The sequence below is a fragment of the Hydra viridissima genome, unplaced genomic scaffold (genome assembly GCF_058129835.1).
Source record: "Hydra viridissima isolate aposymbiotic clone 2 unplaced genomic scaffold, HvirCarnegie_v1 scaffold_3, whole genome shotgun sequence".
Taxonomy (NCBI): domain Eukaryota; kingdom Metazoa; phylum Cnidaria; class Hydrozoa; order Anthoathecata; family Hydridae; genus Hydra; species Hydra viridissima.
This window is the reverse complement of record NW_028324302.1, coordinates 11340229-11361940: the sequence shown is the minus strand read 5'-3', so window position 1 is coordinate 11361940 and position 21712 is coordinate 11340229. Positions and strand designations below refer to the sequence as shown.

General features: G+C 31.3%; 1 protein-coding gene and 1 pseudogene across 3 annotated transcripts in view; one reads left to right on the top strand and one right to left on the bottom strand.

Moving 5' to 3' along the window:
• Positions 1-21712, bottom strand: part of LOC149890990 (uncharacterized) — a 198628-nt gene that overhangs the window by 17225 nt on the left and 159691 nt on the right. The window lies entirely within an intron of this gene.
• LOC145190514 (uncharacterized) lies at positions 2632-5423 on the top strand (annotated as a pseudogene). Its single transcript, XR_016450932.1, has 4 exons — positions 2632-2975; positions 3070-4279; positions 4438-4721; positions 4837-5423. The product of XR_016450932.1 is annotated as an uncharacterized LOC145190514 (transcript).

Genomic DNA, 21712 nt, shown 5'->3' with positions numbered 1-21712 from the left:
AACATAACAAGAATTTAATTTGATCTAAACTTATTAGTCACAACAACAAGGCTAAATAAAATTGACAAAGTATGTATGATGAATTTAGCAATTAGTATGTAACATAACAATGTTTTGTTACATATGCTATATTATTATTACCAATAACATAAGTTATTTTTATCATATTTATCTTAACTAAAACTACTTGATTACTCACAAACTTAATCAAGTTATGATCAAGGTTTTGTCGCTATTAATAAATGTTTAAATAATCGCTATTTAAAAAATTGTAAAATTTTATAAAAAAACTTCAAATATTTAAAGAAACACCACCAAAAATTTATGCACCCGAAAAACGCAGATAGTCCAAAAATGTATCTGGCAAAAATGCAGATAGTCCAATTTTGTTTTACGCGGAGATTGCAGATATGCCAATTTTGTTTTTGGCGGAGATTGCAGATATGCCAAATTTGTTTTCCGCGGAGATTGCAGATAGTCCGATTTTGCGCGGAGCCATCGTTATAATGCATTTAATCGTTTTGATATAACGCGAATTGTATATTAAAGTAAGAAAGTTAGTAGTTCGAAGTAGTAACCAGACTAGTCTATGGATAGACTTACAACACAGACATAGACAATTCTGTATGTTGTAATGGACACAACAAATGTTTAATTTTTTGTCCTTGTTGTGTCTATCAAATTTTTGATGGTGTCCTAAGATTGCTCAGTTAAAAAATAATTTTCACTTCATAAGTCTACAAAGCATAACTTTTTGTCTATTTGGTGTCTATGATTTTGTCTAAATTTACTTGATTTCATAAAACCAGAAATATTGATTTTTGCCAATAAAATCTAAATTACCCAAAAAATCCCTTAGAAACAAAAAAGAAAATATACGATACATTATATTTGAATTTTATTTCATGGTAAAAATGACTTTTATGGTGACAAATTTAAAGTGGTGACAAATTTTAGGACGGAATTTTTAAAATAATTTTATTGAAGGTGATAAAGATTTTAGTGACTAAGGAAAATTTTTTAAATGATAAACTTACCTTCAACTTTTTTGAAGTAATCCCAAACTGGAGAGGGCATTTTAAAAATAAATTTTCACGCACATTCACTGAGAATTGAAAAACAACTGAACTGAGTAATTAATGAACTTCAATTGAGCACAAAATAGTCCATTTTGAGGTTTTTAAATAGACATTAACTTTTTAATCAACAGCACACGCTGGACAAAAAATTAAAAAATGAACTTCTGTTAGAAAAATTGTATTTTTAATTTTGTGCTCGTTTTCAGTTTTTGAAACGATGCTGCAGTGAAAATTTAATTACTCGTTATAAGTCCAAATTATATATGAAATAGATCTTCTATACCTCATTAAAAAATCGAGATTGTTCATTTAGTGTCCGTTTTTAAAATGATTGTCTAGAAAGACAAACATTTTTTATAGACAATTTATTTTTGATAGTTGTAATTAAAATTGTTGCAATTAGTGCTTTGTCGAAGTCTATTTTTGTCCTTTTATAATAAGGCCATTAGAGATTGTCTGGTTGCTAGTTCGAAGTAATGAAATTCGAATTTTAAAATTTCGAAGTTTATATTTTCAAAGTTAAAAAAAAGTCTGTTGAGCACTAATTTATAGTTCTAGATTTAGTAAATACAAGTTTTTAACAAAAACAATAATTCACGACTTTACCTGATTAAATAGCAGAGTAAATAAACAAACATTCAATATATTATCACGAAACATTTAGTTGTGCAACTTGAAAAAACACCTCTCTACAAGTTAAAAAACGGCTCCTTCAACAAAATCATTGTGAAAAGAGTTTGAAAAAAAAGTTTTCTATATTTACTTTTCTGTTTTGCATAATTTGTACACTCTTAAATCCATTAAGAATGGTATAAACATATTGGGTCTGTTGGCAAATGACAATAGTCAATAGCAGCCTCACGTAATTAAATTGTTTATATTAATCAATTATTTAGTGTAATAAGAGTTATATGGGTCATATCTCATATGGTTACACTAACACTATATTTTTATTATATACTAATATATATAATATCACAATTTTATTTATTACATAAATATTATTATAATATATATATATATATACATATATATATTTATATTAGGGTGGTTCAAAAATAGGTCATGTCAAAAATTTGAAAAGAGCCCTAGCTTATGATCTGCCTTGACCCCAAAATAGTGCTTATAATTTTTTCCAAAAATTTTTTTGATTATTGGAAAGGTTGGCCACAGAGGACAAAAGGGTCAATTTTTGCCCCGTTTTAAGGAAAACTTTACCCCGCCTGTGGGACCCTTAAACTTCAACCATTAAAAAAAAAAAAAACTATCCAATAACATGGTAATGAGTTATACAACTTATGTTCAAGGGGTTCTTTTCAAAAATAAACATTCAAAGAATTTCATTTTTTCAGCAAAAAGCGGGTTTTTAGTGGGTATTTTCAAAATATCTTACATTTCAATTTTTTTGTATAATTTAATATTTGAAAACATAACTTTTTGCTGAACAATTATTGTTTTGAATAAAGAATAAAAAAGATTTTAAATAAAATAAAAAATAAATATTTCATTTTAAAAATTAAAATATAATCTTATTATTTCATCTAACATACTTATATGTAAACATTTAATTTTAGACTAACATAAAATATTAATAATTTATATGATGCCACCCAAAAAGAAAATTGAAAGAGTTGATGATACTTTTTTAGTGGGAAAAATAAATTGTACTATTCCTAACAACAAATTTGCTACTACACAAGAAATTCTTCAATACTACAACTTTCTGAGAAAATCTAAACCTGAAGTTAAACTGAGTTTTATTGTAGGATGTCCAAACAAAAGTGGATCATTCTCACCAAATTGTCCTACCAGTCAGTTACATTGCTGCATAATATCTAAACTTGTAGTTCCATGGACACGTGGTGGATTTGAAGTAATTACAACTCAGAAGCTAAGGTAATGATAGACCAAACTGTATAACTTTATCAAAACACTAAAATATATTTTTAAGTTTTTATAAGCATTTAATGATAATAATTTCATTTTATAGGATCAAGGTCACAAAAATGGTGCAAGGCTGGATGAAGCTGAAAAGCCTAAGCAAAAGAAACAACGCTGCTGAAGTTAAAAAAAGAAAGAACTTTAAAGAAAATATGAAAAAGGTTTTCTGGATCGGAGAAAACCCACTAAATATGATTGAAAAAATAAGAAAAGATAGGTTGAGAAACCAAAATGACAAAGAGGAAGACATAGCTTTTCTTAAAGATCAATTAGAGGAAAGGAAAGGAAAGTTAGGGGGATTGGATAAGAGATTTCAATATTCATTAAAAAGAAAGTATAAATCTAAATGTAGTTATAATAAATTAAACAATGTATCAGATACTGATTCTGAAAATTCATTAAGTTCTTTTAATACCAATAAAAGCAATTCAAGTGATAGTGAATTTGAAATTGAGTCATATATTGATCCTACAAATTCTGTCAACCTACCAAAGGATATCTTGCACCGTACTGCTCACACAGCAGTTGGAGAGGGTTTAACTCCACATCAACATACAGCAATTCTTAGCAGTATTATTGTCAATTCTGGAGGATGCATGTCTGAGTTTGTATGCTCTAAATCTTCATCATACAGAGCAGCAGAGAATGCTGTGGTAATGGGTGCAAATGAAATCAGAGACCATATAAAAAGCATTTCTAAATCTTCAAATTCTCTGATAACAATTCATTTTGATGGAAAAATTGTGAAAGAACTTAGTGAAGGAAAACAGTTTTCAAAAGATAGGTTAGCTGTTCTTTCTAGGATTAAAGGACAAACCGAGTTAGTTGGAATTCCAGTAATTGACTCAGGTTCTGGAGAACACCAAAAAGAAGCTATAGAAGAACTTATTTCTAACTTTGGATTAGAGGATAAAGTTCAGTGTCTTTGCTTTGATACCACTAGCACCAACACAGGTAAAGCAAAAGGAGCTTGTAGCAGGATCATTGTGCACTTACAGCGCCCTATGTTATTAACTGCATGTCAACACCATATTTTTGAGCGTCATGTTACCCATTTTTGGGAGCTTTATCCAAGTAGTCATACTCCAGGACCAGAAAATAATTTATTTAAACTTCTTAAGAACAATTGGAATGATCTAGATACTGAAAATCAAGATTTAAAAAGATTATCAACTCCTGTTGATTCCTGGATTAATGAACAAAGGCTGAGTGCTATTCAATTTTGCAGATATATAATTAGCACTAAAGTTTTTAAGAAGGTGAGTAATAATAGCTTTATAAATTAATTTAAAATCTAATTATCTCTTCTTATTTCCAAAAAATAGTATAGTAAAGTAGTACTTCACATATAATTTTCCAGTTTTACAAATTTGTAGTAATTTAAGTTATTATAACTTAGGAAAAAAAATTTGTTTAGGATGGAAAGTTTCGTAAAGATTATCAAGAAGAGGCTGAACTTACATTGATGGTACTGTCACAAACTGACAGGTTTAAACTTCACAATCCTGGAGCTGTTCATCATGCCAGATTCATGGGTAAAAGTTTATTTTACCTAAAACTGTTTCTACTTATGGAAAAAATCCCTGAAATGAAATCAATGAAGAGAGCAAGGATGAAATCACTAAAATGACAAAGTTTCTTTCCATTTTTTACACTGAATGGTTTCTTAGAGTGGAGCTAAGTTCAGCTGCTCCAATGCAGGTACACGGTCTGAATAATTGTTTTAAAATAAAGATATAATTTTGAAAAATACAAAAAGCAGGTATATTATTTATTTTTAAATTAAACATTGAAAAATCTAACCCTTAACTATTAGGATATGAAAGCATACTGGCAGATGAAAAGGTTTGAGGAATTAAATAAAGCTGGAGCTCAAGCTGTTTCTGAATCCATTATGCGACATACTTGGTACCTTGACCCATATTTAGTCATTATAGCAATTGCAGATCAGAAATGTAAAGAACATAGCAACATGGCTAAGAGACTATTTGGTCTAAAACGACCCTCTATAGAGGAGTATTTCTTAGAAAGACAGGTGTTGGATAAAGACATTCTGAAGAACTTAAACTTTTCACAGGATGAGCCTCCCAGTTTAGTTCCACTAGTTACAGAGAAGTCCTGGCTTATATTTGACATGCTTGGTCATGGAAAAGCTGAGGTTCAATGGATGAAGCTTCCTGCAGATATTGGATTTTAAATGATTTCTATCAAGAATTTGAAACAGCCATCATGAATCTTGATGTTGTGAATGATTGTTCAGAAAGAACAGTCAAATTAGTTCAACAACTTGTTAATAAAGCACATTCAGAAGAGATATTTCTTTTTACTCATGTGTACAAGCGAAATTGAAATAGTAGAAAAAAGTTGGATCATGCCAAAGCTGCACTCAATAGTATTATTTAATATCTACTTTTTGATCCATTTTATTTTTGAAACACTTGTAAATGTTTGGTTTTTGTTTTGTATTGGTAAAGTTTTTTTTTTATTGTATTCAAACAAATACTTATTTTTTTTAAAAAAATATTTTATGTTTGTTATGTTTCTTAACAGATCCAAAGAAAAGTTCGATTTCAGTAAAGCTTTTATTTTTGATTCAAGAATACCAATACAAATACAATAATATCACAAACTTAATATTTATAGTAAAATAGAAAGTTCCTAGAAAGATACAGAACATTCTGGAACGTTATTATATATCTAGAGGGTTCTATGGAAGATTCTCGAATGTTCTGTTGTATCTAGAAAGTTCTAGAATGGACCGTTACATCTCCTCGCCAGCTTGGTTTTACGGAGAGCAAGCGTTTTGATTATTCTTTGATAGGCATCTACTAGATCGTCTTGTTTCGACTTGTTTTTTTTTTTTTTTTTTTTTTTTTTTTTATTTTGACCAGTCGGCTCACACGACAACAAATCGGGCTGTACTATTATTGACTCCTCCACCTCCCCGGAGTTGTAGCGATGCCTGAGTTGTTCAATATGACGATGCCAGACTAGACCATCAGGCTCTGTCTTCACTATGACAGATCGAGGACCGCATACTTCAGTGACAATAGCCGTAATCCATTTTGAGTTGTAATCATTACTTGAGCTAAAATATCTGGCATAAACCAAGTCTCCCACTGAATATTTTACAACTTTGGAAGAGTCCATAGATTGCTTTGATTGTTGTAAATGAACAGGGGATGGCAAAAGCAGATCGATTTGCGCCCGAATTTGTCTGCCATTGAGTAATTCGCTAGGGGACGATCCATTTGCTAAAGGAGTTCGGCGGTAGACCATGAGAAATTCCTGAAGAGCATTCTTAGGAGGTAGGTTTGATTTCTTCATGGCTTTTTTGAAAGTTTGAACTAGTCTTTCGGCAGCACCATTTGTGGCGGGGTGATATGGAGCACCTTTGAGCAGGACAATACCTCGACTATTACACCATTCTAGAAATTCCTGAGAAGTGAATGAGGAATAGTTATCGGTAACTAGAGCATGTGGATAACCGAAGTGTGCAAAATCTTCTTCCAGTAAATCAATGGTAGATTTGGCACTAATAGAAGACGTAGGATGAATACATGGATATTTAGATAGAGCATCAATCATGATAAGCCAATTAGTACCCATGAAATTGATTGCATGATCAAGATGTAGACGACTCCAAGGGCGTTCTGGTAGCATCCATGGATGGACTGCTGGTTTTGATGGAAGGTTCTGATTTTCCGCACAGGTAGTACACTGGTGTGCTAGATTAGTGATAGCTGAATCAATGCCTGGCCAATATACGGCAGATCGTGCGAGTTGTTTCATTCGTTGAATGCCGAAATGACCTAGGTGCAGTATCTTCAAGACTTGATCTTGAAGAGTTTTGGGGACGACAACACGTTGACCATAGAACAAGCGTTTGCCTGAAACTGAGAGAGCTTCGGAAAGTTTTTGGAATTCCCGTATCTCGTCATTATTGTCGGATTCGACCCAACCATCTCGAACATTGCGAATAACTGCAGCGATGACAGGATCTTTGCTCGACTCGCGGACCAAGATATTCGGATCATGCATATTGATTTGACGACTAACGGTTTTCACCGCACAAATCATTAAATTTTCTTCACTACTTTCCTCCCCATCGAAAATGCGATCATGGTCAACCGGTAATCGACTGAGCGCGTCAGCGTTGCCGTGTTCAGCTGTCTTACGAAACTCGATTTCATAATTGTATTGGCTAAGAATTAAAGCCCATCGAGCCAGTCTATTTGCTGCCATAGCTGGAGTAGCCTTTGTTGGACCAAATAGAGCCAGTAGTGGTTTATGATCAGTGACGATGGTAAAACGACGACCAAAAAGAAATTGATGAAACTTTTTTAAGCCAAAAATTATTGCCAATGCTTCTTTGTGAATTTGACTGTAGCGACGTTGACAATCAGTCAAAATCTTCGATACATTTGCAATTGGACGTTCATAGCCATCTGCTAATCGATGAAACAATATGGCACCAATACCAACTTCTGAAGCGTCTGTTGCCATTCCTAACGGTTTCGAAGGATCGAAGTGAGTAAGAACTGAATCAGATGATAACAACTGTTTCACAGCTTCAAAAGCTGACTGTTGTTCGGATGTCCTCTGCCATGGCAAATCTTTCTTAATTAGACGATAGAGCGGGTCTAATGTCATAGACAAATTTGGAGGAAGAAATTTGCCGTAAAACTGTACTTGACCAAGAAAAGATCGCAGCGTATTAACGTCCTTAGGAACTGGCATAGCCAAAACAGCATCAACTTTGTTACCTTTAGCAATACCTTCCAAAGATAACATATGATCAAGATATTCGATCGAAGAACTAGCGAAAATACATTTTTCTAGACGACAGCGTAGTCCGTTTTTGCTTAGTCGTTGTAGAAGACCACGCAAGTTGGAAATGTGATCGGCTGCGTTGTTGCCACTGACGAGAATATCATCGAGATAGACAGCTACACCAGGTAGATCACTTGTTAATTTATCCATTGTCTCTTGAAAGTACCCCGGTGCTGAAGTGATTCCAAATGGAAGACGTAGCTGAAGAAGTACACCAGTATGTGTACTGAGAGCCAGTCGTCTCTGAGAAATTGGACCCAAACGAATTTGATTATAAGCGTCAGCCAGGTCAATTTTTGTGTATCTATAACCGCCACGCAGTTTACGCAACAGGTCTTCTGGCAACGGCATTGGGTAGCGATGAGGTTCTAGCTGAGTATTAATGGAGACTGAATAGTCGCCACAAATTCGAATCTTTCGTTTTGCTTGTCCCGAAGCGCGGTCTTTTGAATAGGAACCACAGGTGTACCTTCGTCGTTGAATTGAGTACGTTTCCAAACACCATGCTTGATACCAGCTTCGTAAGCGTCAACCAGATCTTCTTGAATAGCGAAAGGTACAGGTCTTGGACGGCAGAAGATAGGCTTGTAGTCAGGCTTGAATTTTATTTCAAGTTCAAAGTCTTTCAAACAACCCAATTCTGGTTTAAACAGGTCTGGAAACTCAGAACATAGAATTCTGAACCTTTGTTGGAGATCTGTGTCAGGTTTGAGATGCTCAAAGACCTTAGCAACAGTACTCTTGGATGATTTCTTAATCTTTTCATCAACTGAAAGATCAAGTAGTCGAATACCCGATCGGCCAATAAGATTTAGTCCAGGAACAGAAGTTACGTGGAACCAGATCTTGCAACAGGTTGTTGGAGCTTTAACTGATAATTCAACTTTCCCTAGTATCGGAAGTTGATGCTTGCTTGCTGACTCGAATTGTAAATGTGGTTTACCCAAACTTTGCCATAAAGTATGGGTGATGAAATTGGCCGGAGCTCCAGTATCGAGCTCGAATCTTATCGAATGTCTATTGATTTGGAGATTTTTTGTAATTTCATCATCAACGTTGATTTGGTTGACTTGGCGAAGTGCTTTAGTCTGTCCATAAATGAATATAGGCTTGACCGTCTTTCGGGATTCAGCTTTTTTCTTGAAACAAACTGCTTCAATGTGACCATTTTTACCACAAAAATTACATTCGGCGTCCTTGAAACGGCAATTTTTGCGTTCATGGGTCGATTTGCCACAACTTCTACAAGCGGTTGACTCAGTCTGAGATTTGTTTTGTCGAGGAGCTGAGGATTTGGATTCCGATTTATGTTGCCCCAACTTATTGATTGGGAGAGACATCGGAGACTTTGAGGGACCAACGGCAGTTTCCTTGGCTACCTTGGCGGCCTCCTCGGTTTCGGTTGCTATTTCTACCACCTTGGCGAAAGTTAGATCTTCATTTTTGCACTTGAAAAGAGCTTTGAGCACTGCTTCATTTTTAATAGAGCAGATAAAATGTGTTCGAAGAGCTTCATCCAGTGGATTTGTGATGTTAGCAAAGTCGCATGTTGCAGCCAATTGTCGAATTCGAGCAACCAGTTGTGGAATAGATTCACCTTGATTTCGACCAATGCTTGACCAAAATTTGAATCTTTCACGAACAAGGAATTTGGTTGGATTGTATTGTTCTTTCATGAATTGAGCAATTTGATCATACGAAAGATGGTTGACTGTCAAAGGAGTCTCTTGTTGGCTTGCAAGATTGCACAACTGTTTGTAGATGACTGGAGTTTGACAACTGAGAAAATAAGCAGCTTTGTTATTTCTTGTTATACCCCGAGCTTTAGCGAATGTTTCGAATCTTTCCTGATAGTCGACCCATAATTCAGCTGTTGAATCAAAAGCAGCAAAATCTTGAGTGACCTTTGATTCATTGGCTTCAAGCAGTTTGACAATGGCGTCTTGTTGCTCTTTGATTTGTCGCTGTTGTTCGGCTAGTTGTCGTTGACTAGCTTCCTGCAGCTTCTGCATTTCTGCCAATATCGCTACCAGAGTAGCACCGTGTTTTTCTTCCATGAGTAGTTTTTAGAAAATAGAGAGATCTTCGTCGCCAAAAATCTGTTATGTTTCTTAACAGATCCAAAGAAAAGTTCGATTTCAGTAAAGCTTTTATTTTTGATTCAAGAATACCAATACAAATACAATAATATCACAAACTTAATATTTATAGTAAAATAGAAAGTTCCTAGAAAGATACAGAACATTCTGGAACGTTATTATATATCTAGAGGGTTCTATGGAAGATTCTCGAATGTTCTGTTGTATCTAGAAAGTTCTAGAATGGACCGTAACAATGTTTTGATGATTTTCAATTTTTTATCATTCTTCTGAAAGTTACTTAAAAAAATATTTATGAAAAGAGCCCCTTAAACATAAGTTGTATAACTCATTACCATGTTATTGGATAATTTTTTTTTTAAATTGGTTAAAATTTAAGGGTCCCACAAGCGGGGTAAAGTTTTTCTTAAAACGTGGCAAAAATTGGCCCTTTTGCCCTTTTGCCCTTTGTGGGAACCTTTCCGATGATCAAAAAAATTTTTGTAAAAAATTTTAAGTACTACTTTGGGGTCAAGGCAGATCATAAGCTAGGGCTCTTTTGAACCACCCTAATATATATATATATATATATATATATATTCGAGCTTTAATCGAGCCTATATGAACGAGCCTACTCAGGTGATTTAAGGCCAGTCCAAATTCTTATGGTAGTTCGTCCTACTCAGGTGATTTAAGGCCAGCCCAAATTCTTATGGTAGTTCGTCCTACCTTCTACAACTCCTTTTTAAAAAAAACTGTTTTTGAAAAATTGTTGTCCAAGCTGAATAATAATTAGCAAAAGTTGGGCTAAGTTGAAAAAAATATTATTGACAAAAATATGGTGGATGACGCATATTGTCCTTAAACTTAAAGATGAATGTTTCAAAAAATAAGGGTTTAAATTGTTAAGCACAACTTTTCTAGTTATCTACAAACTAAAAGACTTCGATATTGAATTATATTGTTTTTTCATACTTTGATTCAGAAGGTAGGGTAGAAAATCCGACATTTAATAATTTCTTTCAACGACGTACAATGAAGTGTCGAGAACTCGGTAATACTTAGCGATTTTGTTTTGAAAGGCTTTTTGATGACCGCATAAACAGAATGGTTTCTATCGGTGGAAGTTATTCGTAATAAACAAAACAGAGCGTGCGATCACCATATATACATATAAATACACATATTTATATGTATATATAGTGTTAATACAATTTATTATTTTTAATTGGTATTTAGAATTAAATAAATTTGGTTAATAAGTTTGCTCATTTGTTTTTATAATTTTTTAAAAGGTACTTATTTTTATGTCTGCATTTAGAAATAAGTTCAGTTTTTTTTATTTAGTAAATTTTCTTGATCTAAATAAGTAATAATTTCAAACTTTTTTGTTGACAAAACATACATTTTTGAGATATGTTATTATAGGTAGGCGCAGTTTTTAGGATAGACCAGTTTAATTTAAAGTTAATATTTTTTTCTTTTAGTTGCCAAATATATTTTGACAGCATAGTCTCTTTTGAGTACTTTTCATGATTTTTTTTATTTTTTAATGTAGTTGATGAAACTTCCTGGTCAAACAAATCAATTACTATTTTACAATGCTTACTGTATAACTAAAAAAAAATTATTTACAAGTATATTTTATAATTATATAGAAATGTGATTTATTTTACTATAGGAGGATGGATCCTGCTTAAATACAACACATTGAAATTTGACTGATAGCATGTTTAATTTGTATAGTAAAGATAAATAAAACTGGAGAAAATAAAGAAAAAGAAAATGTTTATTTAACAAGAATGAAAATATTGCGAGAAAGAAAAAGATCTAGATTTAAAATAAATAAATTAATAAAATCAGCAGTAGTGTTTAGTAGACTGTTGACACAACGAATTTAACCGATTTGTTTGGAAGAAATAGAAATCGATTTATTAAATTCTTTTGTAGTAAAATTATTATTATTCGAAATACATTATAAATCAATGACAACAAATGCATGGTCATTAGTTGAATTAACAAGTAATTTACATAAATTTATTAAAAGCAGCTAAATAAGTTTAAAGATTATGGCAATTGTGGAATGTTTGTATACATCAAAATGAATTGGAAAAACCTTTGAGATTGGTTTTAAAAACATCTTTTGTGATATTATTGGAGTAATAGTTTATATTCTAGTAATAAAGTTTTGTTAAATAGGATATGATTTGTATTGATTATCATTATTTAATTTATAATTTTTTATTCATTTTATTTTAACAATAATCATCCAGTCAATTGATTTGTTAATTTTTTGTTTGTTTAAATATTATCTAGATTATCTAGATATTGTTTAGATATTTTATATATATATATATATATATATATATATATATATATATATATATATATATATATATATATATATATATATATATATATATATACACATATATACATATATATATACTTGCTGCCAGTTTCTCTTTTTTCAGAATCGTCAAGAAGTTTTTCTATTTTCTTGTTCTTTAAGAACATTGAGCACTTTCTATTTTCTATGTTATGTTTTGAACATTGAGCATTAATTTAGTAAAATACACTAACATAATTTACATCCAACTTAAAAAATCTATTGCAAATAATAAGTATTCAAGATTTGAATAATAAATGATGTGGTTTGTTATAAATCATTATATTATATACTAATTCATAACATGTTATGAACTCATGGTATATACTTAAAAAATTAGAAAACTTTCTTGTCGGACTTTTTTAGTTACCGCTTTATTATAAGCGTTCAGAAAAATCCCGCGGGATTTGAACGGCACAATTTTACGTCACCCTCAGATAAACGAAACAAACCCGAAATTTACGGAGACTGGCCTTAAACTACATGACGATGGCTCCGTGCAAAATTGGACTATCTGCAATCTCCGCGGAAAACAAATTTGGCATATCTGCAATCTCCGCCAAAAACAAAATTGGCATATCTGCAATCTCCGCGTAAAACAAAATTGGACTATCTGCATTTTTGCCAGATACATTTTTGGACTATCTGCGTTTTTCGGGTGCATAAATTTTTGGTGGTGTTTTCTTTAAATATTTGAAGTTTTTTTATAAAATTTTACAATTTTTTAAATAGCGATTATTTAAACATTTATTAATAGCGACAAAACCTTGATCATAACTTGATTAAGTTTGTGAGTAATCAAGTAGTTTTAGTTAAGATAAATATGATAAAAATAACTTATGTTATTGGTAATAATAATATAGCATATGTAACAAAACATTGTTGTGTTACATACTAATTGCTAAATTCATCATACATACTTTGTCAATTTTATTTAGCCTTGTTGTTGTGACTAATAAGTTTAGATCAAATTAAATTCTTGTTATGTTATGTTGCAATGTTGCTAAGTGGTCTTTATACACAAGATCTGCATATAAATATATACAGGATGTCTGCGAAATCAGGGAAATGCTAGGGAATTCGGATATCTTCAAAAAAAATCAGGGGATTATCAGAGAAATTAGGTTAAATTTTAAAAAAATCAGGAAAGATGAGTCTTTATCAAACTTATATAACTTAAATAAGTTGTATATAGTTCACGTAATCTAAAAGTTTATTTGGCAGATAGTTTTATGAACTTCTCTTGATATATTTAATGTGGGTTGTATTATTGTTTATATTTTTGCAGTTGAAGAGCATTTTTCTAAACGAGAAATAGGTAAATATCAGGGAAAAGCTAGGGAAATCCAACTTATAATATTGGCAGACACCCTGTGTGTGTGTATATATATATATATATATATATATATATATACACATATCACAATAATTTTGTGTATATATAAATATATGTATGTATATATATATACTATACGTGTATATATAAATATATGTATGTATATATATGTATATATATATATATACATACATATATTTATATATACATATATATATATATATATATATATATATATATATATATATATATATATATATATATATATATATATATATATATATATATATATATATATATATATATATATATATATGTATACATATATTTATATATACACGTATATACACACACACACACATATATATATATATATATTGTAACCTTGATCGTAACTAACAAAATTATTGTTATTAAGCTATTTTTGTTCATTAAGCAATCAAACTATGTGGAGTTTTCTTTGTTGTCTACTTAAAACCATTCTTTTTTGGAGATGCCACTTAACTGAACACAAACTAGTTAAAAACTCATGCCTGAGTATTAAACATTATGGTTTCCACCTTTTCTTAAACTTGGTTTATCAATAATTAGGATCAAAATCAAACTGAACCTAAGGTTCAGTTGGATTTGAGCTCTAAACCATTAAACATTGGTTTAATCAGATGTCACCTCAACTGCAGTGATGATCAAACAATTTTGGTCAAATTATATTTGATAATTTTTACATATCCAAGACTTTGGGATGTAATGATATATAAAAAAGGGTTGTAATTTTTTTACTATGATAGTAATAACTATGATACAATCAAAAATAGCTGTATTTTTTCTATAAAAGAATAATTACAAAATAACAAAAAACTGCTGTTTTAAATAAACATATCCTTAACTTGCACATTGATCTGAATATCAGGCTTTTATTACTTTTACAGTATACCCAATATAATAAATTATCACAATTGTAATAGACAATATTAATTACTTGAATTTAAATTATAGTCACATTTAGGTAACTTTTAACTTTAGAAATTATAATTTAACATACAAACACAACTTATCTAAAAACATCTATAATTTTGTAGTCCTAACATATTTTTAAGATCTAACACATTTTATTTGACGATAGCAATAATACACTTGAATTAATTAATTTTGTAAGCTAAACAAACCAACTTGTTATTTTCACATTTAACCAAAACATGACTGACTGCTATATGTTATATAGTATACCTATATAATATAGATAACACAGTAACACTACTTTTTTTTTTTTCTGTTGAAAATAGACAAACTTGAAAAACACCAAACAATGTTTCGAATAAGCCTCGTAAAACTGTAAAACGTTTTCTTAATCCAGCAGCATTTTAATTTCAAATTAAATTTGAATACATAAAATTGGTTTTGCGATCAGCTACACTTTGATCAATTCATGATGTGTATACGCTTACTAAGTTCAGACTTGAGATTAAAGTAGATGCAGACTGTTCTTATTTTAGCTGCTAAAATGATGTTCTAAAAATATTGTAAATTTTTCATTTGCATTAACATACCATATGCCATAACTATTTAAAATAATTACTTCTAAACAAAATCAAATGTGGCAAGTGAAACTTTGTGTTAAAACTTAAACAGATTTATATCTCAGGAATAGATGGAAAATAATGCAATTACTGTCTTCTTATTAACAACTTATTTCATGAGATCTGCCATTTGTAGTGAAATCACATTTGACAAGGCGCATGATTTCATGCAATAAAAACTTTGAACGCCCGGAGAATGCAGATAGTACAAAAATAAAGCTGGCGGAAAATGCAGATAGTCCAATTTTGTTTTACGCGGAGATTGCAGATATGCCAATTTTGTTTTTGGCGGAGATTGCAGATAGTCCGATTTTGCGCGGAGCCATCGATGAGTAAGCTAGTCGTTAAAAAAGTTTAAAAAAAGTTCTACACATGCGTTACGCATGCGCAGAACTTTTTGTTAACTTTTTTAACGACTAGCTAACTTTTTTAACGCAACACCGGTGTTAAAATTGGTCACTTTTTGGAGTTTTAAAAAATCATCAGTCCTTAAACACTTAGAGAAACATAAAAAGAACATTTAAATGGACAAAAAATTTTGCAACTAGCTCCCTGTTATTGTGCAAAAGTCATTTAAAGCCATTTTTTAGTGGGTTATTATCGTCATCTGAGGATGATGACACTTATTCAACTCTTGTCCTTTTCTCGTTATTCTTGGTGTTATTGTTATTCTTTGATGTGGTAGGAGTTGTGTTACTCACCAGATCTTGCGGTGTTATCGCTTTGCTAGGTGTGATCTTTTTTCCTCTGGTGTGATTTGTTTTCCCATCCTGTCCACTGTTTCACTAATAGACCTGATAAAGCTTCATTGAATACTTCCTTAACAGTATTACCGGTACCTCCTTCAATATCTTTGTTAGCCTGTAGCAAACGCTTCATGACCATTTCTTTATCGAAGGGAAATATTCCACTAGCCTTGAAGTCTGATCTCAAATTTTCGCTTTTCAATTGACGTTGCAGTAGAGCAAGAAGACAAAGGGACTAATTTTTTGGTATTGATTCTTTGAAGCGCGAAAACAGCAACGTCCAGCGGTTGAAGCAAATGGGAAACGTATATTCCGAACTGTCGACTAGCCTTTCTCACGCTCATTCTTCCAGTAAAACATTCTTTCATAGCATTGGAAAACGTTTCTTGACTGTATGAAGTTGCATATGCTCTTGAACCACGCTTTCGATTATATTTCCTCGGCATTTTTACCTGCTAAGAATTCAAAAGGTGCAATAAATGTATCAGAAGTGTCAAAAAATGCCAAAATAAACTCAATTTAGTCTACGAAGTAACTGTGCTATATTCACAAAAACTGTTGATATAGGGTAAGGTTGCCAATATTGTACCCCCTAAGACAAAACTAAAAAATGAAGGTAATCTACTGAGTGAAAACATGGATTTTCAATAGGATTTCATAATTTAGGGATTGTTTGTAGTAAAGATGTTAAACTCAAAATTTAAAAAGCATTAAGTCTCGAAGAATCAAATTTAAAAAAATAGCGCTAAGAGTAGAGTTGTTAACCGCAATATTTCGTACAATTCCGGAAAAATAGAATTCTTTCGGAAGGATATTCATAATCAGGAATTTTTTTTTTTCGTACCGAATTTTACGAAACAAAAAAAACCGCCGATGTTCATTTCGCAAATGCTACTTACGAAATGTCGCCTTTCGCAAGTTGAATCGCGAAATAAAACTATTTTGCTACATACGAAAGTAGCGCTTGCGGAAGTCGCACTTGCGGAACGAGCTCTTTCGCTAAACGACGTTTTGAAGTCAATAATAAATTTTTGTTGGCCAAACGGATATAATTGTAAAAAATAAAATTTTTATATACCAAAATGTTTATAATAAAATTTTATTTTCAGTATTGCAACAAATGAACATTTTAAGGTTTTATTTTTTGAAATAATGATAAAAAACCAAATTTCTTTCGAAACGAAACTCTTTCGCACCGCAACTTACGAAACGGTTCTTAACAGAAAAACACTTACGAAACGCGGCTAATTTTAAATTTTTAATTACCTTTTATGAATCAAATACGTATAATTAACTAGGTAACTAAAACACTAATTATTATAATATATTTAATATATTTAATTATAGAATATAACGGGGCCTAACTCAACTAAAATTTAAAAATTTTAGCTGCGTTAGGCCCCCTTATATTCTGTTTCAGCACCCCCACCCCGTCCTAACTTTCTTAATCTTTCTAGGTCACTGTATGTATATATATATGTATATATATTGTGTGTATACACACACACACACACACACACACACATACACACACACACACACATATATATATATATATATATATATATATATATATATATATATATATATATATATATATATATATATATATATATATATATATATACACAGATATATATGTAAAAACTATTGAAGAATTATTTAACAACATTAATTAAATAATAAATAATAATATTTTTGTGTATAACAGTTTAATGAATTCTTTCGAGTCTATTCCGTAAGCGCACATTCCGAAATGCTCCTTCCGTAAGGAACTGTTTCGCAAGTATTCTTTCGAAATGATTTGTTTCGCAAGTTTCTTTTCGTAAAGACTCATTACGGAATAATTATTATTTATTTTTTTCGTATAACGCATTACGGAAGGTGAATTTGCGCAAGAACAACTTTCGCAAAAGCAACTTGAAATACGGAAGATAAAAATGCGAAATTTTCGTAAGTTTTTGTTTGCGGCGAACAACCCTAGCTAAGAGTACAATTAAGGAAACTAGATCCTTAATTGTACCATTGCTATCCAATATTGTACCACTTTCTTGATTTCAATTACTTTACAGCTTTGCAAATATTTTATGATTTTAGATTTAAGGGATTTAAAGAACTGATTAAAAGGAATGGTTTTTATAGAATCAGCAATTGGAAATATTCTGATATAACATAACATCTAACTGCCCATAATATAATGAAATGAAGTTTTTTATTTAACAAACTCTATGCAACTTGAATTTTTTTTCTTCTGGAAAATGCCGAAAACAGGTATCACTACATATGGCACAATTTTTATTTAAATTGTATGTTTACCAATATGTTAGCTAATATTAGAATAGAGGAGGATGGTAGGTGTTACAGAAAGTTATACTAAATAATGTAAAACAATATATAATATATCTGTTTAAAAAACAACCACACTAAATATTGTAAAAAAAAATAAATAAAAACATTATTTTTGGCAAAAGTTTCAGATATATTGTATCTGTTTTTGATTAACACCTGCACAGCCATAATGACACCAGCCTTGATATATTGGTAAAACTGAACTAGAGAGTGCATCATTTTAAGGACTGCTTGTCAATACAAGAGTACTACTAAAATTTTTATTTTTTTTGTTTAAGTGGTGAAGTTCGTATTGTAAGTATGGATATTTCTGTAATTGAAATCTCAAAAGGGTTTTGTTAAACTTTACACGCGTTTTTTTTAGCGGTCAGAATGGTTGCGTCGGTACAATTTAGGACATGCCTTGAGGTACAATTTACGCAACTAATCTGACATTCAGTTAATTAAAAAATTTGACAACTTCTGCTTCTTTTAGTGAAATACGCTTAGCCATAAAAACATAAAATAAGAAATCTTCAATAACAAACCAACAAGAGCTTATTCTGGGCTTAATTAAGTTGGATGACAAAAAAAAACAGTTGACTACTTAATTTCATTCAGCAAAGATAAAAGATAAGTTAAAAAATTTTTTGTGGGTTGTAAAAATAACGAGTTATGTTAAAAGTCCAATATAGGCATCGGTACAATATTAGCAACCTTACCCAATGATATATATTAACTAGATGTCTAACTTCCGAAAAAAAGTGAAGCAAATTTTTTTTGCCACCAGCATATGATTGGATAATAACTTGTTTTGCCACCAGCATCTGATTGGTTAACAGATATTACGGAAAAACGAATAGCAAAAATAAAACAAAACATCGCTAGAAATTTTTCTTCTTTGCTGAGGCTACCGGTTTTACAACCTCCAAAAATTTGCTTCACATTTTCTTACGGAATTTATGTGAAGTTAGACATCTAGTTAATATATATCATTGACCTTACCCTACCAAAATTGTTGATATAATAGTCGATATATATTGTTGGTATCTCTAATAAATTAAAACATGTTATCTTTGTTAAATTTTAGGAATTTAAAAAAAAATCAACAAAGTTACCACGGCGACCAAAGTTACCCCGGTTGACGGTACCATTTTGAATACTTTTTTAACGGGCAAACTTTTTTAATGCCGCAAGACGTTAAAAAAGTTTTAATGATTTTGCGCATGCGCAGATTTCACATTAAATAAACTTTTTTAACGACTAAACTTTTTTAACGACTAGTTATTTTTAATATATCATTGGGTAAATGAGACAGTGTTTTTAACGCAACACTGTCTCATTTACCCAATGATATATTAAAAATAACTAGATGTCTAACTTCCGCGTATTTTTTTAAGCAAAAATCGGCCATTATGAGGGGGGCAAATTTAACAAATCAAAAGCTTCGTATTTGTTTTGTTTTGATAAATAGCGTAAAGATTTTGCCCCCCATAATGGCCTATTTTTGCTTCACTTTTTCTTATACCGATTTACGGCAGTTAGACATCTAGTTATTTTTAATATATCATTGCATTTACCATTCGAGCCGAACATGAACGAGTTCTTGTCGAGCCGATCACCGAGCCGTTCACGAACACAAGCCAGGATTTACAGCCCTAGATATAAGCACAATTTCAACTAAATGATATCAGTTAAACATTCAAGAAATATTGTAAAAAAAGATTTTACAAAATAAAGAATAGAAAATTAAATATCGCATTTTAAACTACACAATGCCTGTTTTTTGCGCCGAAAAAATTTTCAACCACCCTGAACTTCAACCTCAATTTGTTATGTAATCAGTATTAAAGTAACGTTTTTTAAATATAAATTAGGTTTAGTAAGATTTTTGTATTATTTTTTGCTTTATATGAATTTGTTTTATTTTTAGTTTTTTTTAGAATAATTATTAAAAATGAGAGTTGCAGAGGAAGTTCGATCACTTATTGTTAGACTATGGAAGGAGGGAAAATCACAGCGAAATTTAGGAGAAATAGTAAAGAAACCACGTTCAACTGCGCAGTCCATTATCAAGAAATACCAAACCACCAAAAAATTGCTGATTAGCCACGTACAGGACGTCCAAATAAGATTCAAGTATTGCATTGACGAGCTATTCTGAGAAGAGTCATCCAGAATCCTAAAATAAGTGCTCCAATACTTGCTGGAATGCTGCAAAATGATTGCAACTTAAAAGTGGATCCTGAAACTATAAAAATAAGCTTAAGAAGAGCTGGATACAATGGTAGAGTACCATTGAAAAAGCCCTACATCAGCAAAGTAAATAAAGCCAAACAACTACACTTTGCAAAGCTTTTTATTAATGAACAACAAACATTCTGGGAATCTGTCCTTTTCACCGATGAGTCAAAATTTAATGTGTTTTCATCAGATGGAAGAATTAAAGTTTGGAGAAAATCAAATGAAGCATTTAAAAAACAAAACTTGTGTCCAGCGGTGATGCATGGTGGAGGAAGTGTTTTAGTGTGGGGGTGTATGAGTGCTTCAGGTGTAGGAAACTTGGTTCAAACTTAGATCAAAATGTGTATTTAAACATTCTAAAAAAAAATCTGGAAGAAAGTGCCGACAAATTGGGACTTACTAAGTCATTTATTTTTCAGCAAGATAACTATCCAAAACATTCAGCCAAACGTGTCAAGGAATTGCTTATATTTAAAGTAGCTAAGTATCGTCATACACCCCCACAATCTCCAGATTTAAATCCTATCGAACATCTGTGGGATGAATTGGATAGAAGAATTAGGTAACATGGTGTGAGGAATCGGCAACAACTCCAATCAGTAATTATGAAAGAGTGGGGCTCAATCACTCCAGAAATTACCCAAAAATTAGTTGATACTATGAAAAACAGGCTGCATGAGGTTGTAAAAGCTCGTGGTGGAAACACAAGATATTAAAACACTAGAATATTGAGTTTGCATAACAATTTTATTTGATTTTTGTAAAGTGGATGAAAACTTTTTTGGCGCAAAAAACAAGCATTGTGTAGTTTAAAATGTGATATTTAATTTTCTATTCTTTATTTTGTAAAATCTTTTTTTACAATATTTCTTGAATGGTTAACTGATATCATTTAGTTGAAATTTTGCTTATATCTTTGTTCAATAAAAAGTTATCGCGTCTGAAAAATGAACAATACAGGTGGATGAAAACTTTTTTGACACAGTGTATGTATAAAACAGTAAGTATTTCTGAAATCATCGATTAAATGTTGAGAAAGGAATTCGGCACTTATGTTCTGTTGAAGACTTAAATTATGTTACTAACTTAAAAGCTCTATAAAGGGAAAGATATTTATGGGAATAGGTTTTGAAAAGCTACCGCTGCATTAAGGTTTAAATT